General features: G+C 46.0%; 1 long non-coding RNA gene across 1 annotated transcript; it reads right to left on the bottom strand.

Annotated features, from left to right (window-relative positions):
* Positions 1 to 3416: 3416 nt before the first annotated feature.
* LOC127336603 (uncharacterized) lies at positions 3417 to 5012 on the bottom strand. Its single transcript, XR_007873427.2, has 2 exons — positions 4927 to 5012; positions 3417 to 3909 (listed from the first exon to the last, which is right to left on the bottom strand). It is a non-coding gene; the product is annotated as an uncharacterized lncRNA (long non-coding RNA).
* Positions 5013 to 5414: the final 402 nt, after the last annotated feature.

Raw genomic sequence — 5414 nt, 5'->3', positions numbered from 1 at the left:
CCTGGATGAACTTCCACCACTAGGGCTGCACACCATACAAAACAATGCTATAAGACAAAATAGCAAGGCTGGAAAGAAAGTAAAACCAACATGTTAAAATCTCTCCTGCTTGTGGCCACGAACATGCATAAAACAATTTATGTTGATGGATTTTAATCATATATAACTTCAAAATGACTAATACCAACTATCTCCAATTCACATCTAGCACTGGCTTAATGTATCACCACCACCTGCTTAAATATATTTGTCTCAGATGATGAAAACCAAGAGGCTCAGGTACAGAATTTAAGCCACATATGTATAGATGCATTATTGCAAGGGTTGGACGTGTGCCTTGTAACATAGTATATGTTTTATTATAAAATCATATAAGAAACTAGTGTCAACATCTATTAAATAAGAAACCAACATATAGAGCAAGACCACACAAGGTACAGTAGTACCAGCTATGCATCAGTAGCATAGACTCAAATCCCAAGCAATGATTTATATTATCACTAGCACAAACTTTCTTTAATAATGCAAAGGCAGATGAGCAAATTATTAGAGCACGTTCAAGCAACTCAAACACACATGTGCATTCTACTCTTACGTCATTATAGATTAAGTGCTTCTCATGGCATTGCAATCAACAGTCATGCTGGATCTAGTCCAAAGCATAGATCAATAAGGGCATATTCTAGCAACTCAAACACACATGTGCATTCTACTCTTACATCGTTATAGATTAAGTGTTGCTCATGGCATTGCCATTGCAATCTGCAGTCATGCTGGATCTAGTCCAAAGCATAGTTAAATAAGGGCAGCACAAGATATCCTCGACATTTGAACAATATTTTGCCCTCAAAGTAGCGGAAGTTCCCATGCTCAAATTTTGATTAAGGAAATTAGTTAGAGAAACTAAAAATCTAATCTTTCCATGCGGGAATCACATTTTCCCACTCTAGCAAACATAAACAGCACAGTCCAGGGAAAAGAGGGAGGTATCGAGAGAGAAAGGGAGACCTTCCGAGGAGGGACGTTGTGATGTAGGAGACGTCCAGGTCGAAGAAGGCAGGGGCAGCTGGTTGTACTAGACTGCCAGCAGCACCAGCGGCAGCAGGAGTTCCCGTGGTTGCCGGCATCAGCTCCGGTGAACTACACCACCAGAATACCAACAGAGGGCACCGACCAGAACACCAACGGAGGGCGCCAGCGCCACCACAGCACCACCAGAACAACAACTTGACCTGATCAAAATGGAATCGAAGCATGCATTCAAACACAGATCATGGAGGCCGCAGTAGTTGCCAATGTCTGCGTCGACTCATCGGACTCCTCGTCGGAAGAGGAGTCGACGACCTCCGCGTGGAACTTGTCCAACATCTGCCACATGTCCATCTGCGTGGGTACAAACTGCGGATCAATGGCCGCGCACAATAGCGCCGAAAACACGAGTAGAAACCTACCGGCGCAATTGACCGAACAGGTCGTGGGCGGCGCGGAAGGGCGGCGCAACCGGGAGCGTTTCGCCACATACCTTCCTCATTAATTCATGAGTTTAAAATGCCACTTGCTAAGCAAACAAGTTTTTTAAACCTAAGACCTTCACGCCTAAATCTCCTTGGTCTTTTGGTCTACAACTAATATTCCACTTCGTTAGACTATAGTAGAGATACCGTCAATAGCTTCTCTGTATCCGACAATTGCATGATCTCATGTAGCACTTCCATAGCAGACCTGCAGACAGTTTCAGTTAACAATACTCACTGATTTCATTTCAGGAGTACAAAACTGCAGACAGTTTCAGTTAACATGATACCAAACATGCACAAGTTTCAGTTAAACAGTACCAAGATGCACAGGTTTCAGTGATTCAGCTCACCTTGAGCTCCTGGAGGAGGACGTCGGGGCAGAAGAGGTTGGTTCTATAGGACACCGGCTGCACAAGGTCGAGGACCAGCAGTGATGCTTGGCGTTGCGGTTTCGCCGGCAAGAGGAGCAGGTCGAGGAGGACCAGCGGCCCTGCAGCAGCCCAGCAGGGGTTGACCTGTGCTATGCTCGACGAGGAAGAGGGCTCGACGTCGGGGCCGGGCGCAACTGGCGCAACGGCGAGGCCGGGAATCTAGCCGGGACGGTGAGGCCGGGCGCAGCAAGCGCAGCTTCCCCAGGTCGCGCGGCGAGGCCTCTGGCGCGGCGGCGAGGCAGGGCCCAAACGGAGTTGCGGAGGCGGACGGCGATGGAGCTGCGGAGGCGGACGAGAACGAAGACGGGAGCACCGGCGCCGTAGGAGGGTGCGCGACTAGCTGGACGGCCAGCCGCCAGGTCGACCCGCCCCGTCGAGTGTCGCCAAGCTCGTGCGCATCCGCGATGGTGGCGTCCTCGAGATCGTGCGCGTCTTGGAAGAGGGAGTGCGGGAACTCGCGCGCGTCCAGGTAGTGAACTCGAGGCCATGGCCATCTCATCTCATCTCCTCGCCGACGCCAAAGTCCAAAGTCACAAGTCACACACACGATCCCCGCACGCGGTGTATGACAATGGACTTGTATTTATAGAGAAGGGAGGCTGGTTTGAATTTTCATCAAGGGAAAATGCTGAGCGGGAATGAGTTTTCGTCCTTCTCTCCTCTCCTCTTGGTTCGTAGCTTGATGGTCGGTTTCATAGATTACTGATGTGAGTTTCCTAGGGAAGACAAACAAACGCCCCATAAATTAGGCACCCTTCCTTAAATATGCGAGCGAGCGCAGAATTTGAGCATACGATGGGAGTAATTGCTTGTGCAGGTAAGGGGTTGGATTCCTGTCAAGTAGTTCCTTCATTCACGCACTGAATTCATATCCATGTTTTTTTTGTGTGTCTCCAAGGTCTTCTCCTTATCTTACCATTTGTCAGTTCAGCTGAAATTACTGCGTCCAAAAATGAGGTGCATATATAGTACATGTGTTTTGGGCAGACTCGAAAATCCTTCATATGGATTAATTTGCAAATATTCACTTTCTCCATTATGTTGCCTAGCTATTTCATCAATCGCAATGGTTAGCATGGTGGATTCTTCCACACATCGACGATCGGTCAAGCTTCTCTAGATGATGCGTGACCTCGTGAAACATGGACTAGAGTAGTTAAGTAGGCCGAGAATTTGGGAACCATGAATCACACAATCGAGATTACCAAATCAGAGAACCCTATCTATGAGGTTGAAATCCCAGATAAATAGACAGGAATCATGTAAAATATTCCCTTTCAATAGTTTTTCACTTAGCCTGGTAGAAAGGACTTTTTTGCAACAGCTAGCCCCCATGCATAGTCAACTCGAGCTAGCAAGCTCATCAGGCTTGTGTAACGGTGACTTGCAAGATTGACCATGGTGTGGGTGGGGTTGACCACGATAAGAGGAACAAGACATCAGGTCTAGCTAACTTGTAAAACCAATATGACTTGAAATATTCCTTGTATTAAAAAGATGAAGCATGTTGGTAATTACTCATGGAAGGGGCTCAATCGACGGCCGAAGTGTTGGAAATTGACCTTAACTCTATTTTGGACATCCATATCACTTCGCAAACAATGAACTACTAGTACAATGCATAACGCATAGGTATTTAAGGATACATGGAGTATATGAATGTAGTAAAGATGACAAGTGCAAGTAGAGAATAAAGAAATACACAGGTAAAGAACTACACCTACTGATTTGGACGACACAATTCGACTACTTAGTATTACAACAAATGGAACAGTACTGCATACGCCACCGGGTCAAGGCATAACAGACCGGAGGCAAGCTGCACCGCCCGAGCCAGTTGGCTATAGACCATGTCCGCGGAGCCACACGAGGACGGGCCGTGTAGTGCTCCAATGAATACTTCTTTACAAGACACCTTCTTTACGAAATGTTGCCGCCTGGATGAACTTCCACCACTAGGGCTGCACACCATACAAAACAATGCTATAAGACAAAATAGCAAGGCTGGAAAGAAAGTAGAACCAACATGTTAAAATCTCTTCTGCTTGTGGCCACAAACATCCATAAAACAATTTATGTTGATGGATTTCTAATCATAAATAACTTCAAAATGACTAGTACCTACTATCTCCTATTCACATCAAGCACTGGCTTAATGTATCACCACCACCTGCTTAAATATATTTGTCCCAGATGATGAAAACCAAGAGGAACAGGTACACCAACCAAATGTAACAGAATTTAAGCCAAATATGTATAAATGCATTATTGCAAGGGTTGGACGTGTGCCTTGTAACATAGTATATGTTTTATTATAAAATCATATTTATTATAAAATCATATAAGAAACTAGTGTCAACACCTATTAAATAAGAAACCAACATATAGAGCAAGACCACACCAGGTACAGTAGTACCATCTATGCATCAGTAGCATAGACTCAAATCCCAAGCAATGATTTATATTATCACTAGCACAAACTTTCCTTAATAATGCAAAGGCAGATGAGCAAATTATTAGAGCACGTTCAAGCAACTCAAACACACATGTGCATTCTACTCTTACGTCATTATAGATTAAGTGCTTCTCATGGCATTGCAATCTGCAGTCATGCTGGATCTAGTCCAAAGCATAGATCAATAAGGGCACATTCTAGCAACTCAAACACACATGTGCATTCTACTCTTATGTCATTATAGATTAAGTGCTGCTCATGGCGTTGCCATTGCAATCTGCAGTCATGCTGGATCTAGTCCAAAGCATAGTTAAATAAGGGCAGCACAATATATCCTCAACATTTGAACAATATTTTGCCCTCAAATTAGCGAAAGTGCCCATGCTCTAATTTGGATTAAGGAAATTAGTTAGAGAAACTAAAAATCTAATCTTTCCATGCAGGAATCACATTTTCCCACTCTAGCAAACATAAACAACACGGTCCAGGGAAAACAGGGAGGCATCGAGAGAGAAAGGGAGACCTCCCGAGGGAGACGTTGTGATGTAGGAGACGTCCAGGTCAAAGAAGGCATGGGCAGCAGGTCGTACTAGACTACCAGCAGCACCAGCGGCAGCAGGAGTTCCCGTGGTTGCCGGCATCAGCTCCGGTGAACTACACCACCAGAATACCAACAGAGGGCACCGACCAGAACACCAACGGAGGGCGCCAGCGCCACCACAGCACCACCAGAACAACAACTTGACCTGATCAAAATGGAATCGAAGCATGCATTCAAACACAGATCATGGAGGCCGCAGTAGTTGCCAATGTCTGCGTCGACTCATCGGACTCCTCGTCGGAAGAGGAGTCGACGACCTCCGCGTGGAACTTGTCCAACATCTGCCACATGTCCATCTGCGTGGGTACAAACTGCGGATCAATGGCCGCGCACAATAGCGCCGAAAACACGAGTAGAAACCTACCGGCGCAATTGACCGAACAGGTCGTGGGCGGCGCGGAAGGGCGGCG

This window comes from Lolium perenne, chromosome 2, assembly GCF_019359855.2.
Source record: "Lolium perenne isolate Kyuss_39 chromosome 2, Kyuss_2.0, whole genome shotgun sequence".
In the NCBI taxonomy this organism is placed as follows: domain Eukaryota; kingdom Viridiplantae; phylum Streptophyta; class Magnoliopsida; order Poales; family Poaceae; genus Lolium; species Lolium perenne.
Note: the sequence above shows the minus strand (reverse complement) of the source record. Positions and strands in the feature narration are given on the sequence as shown.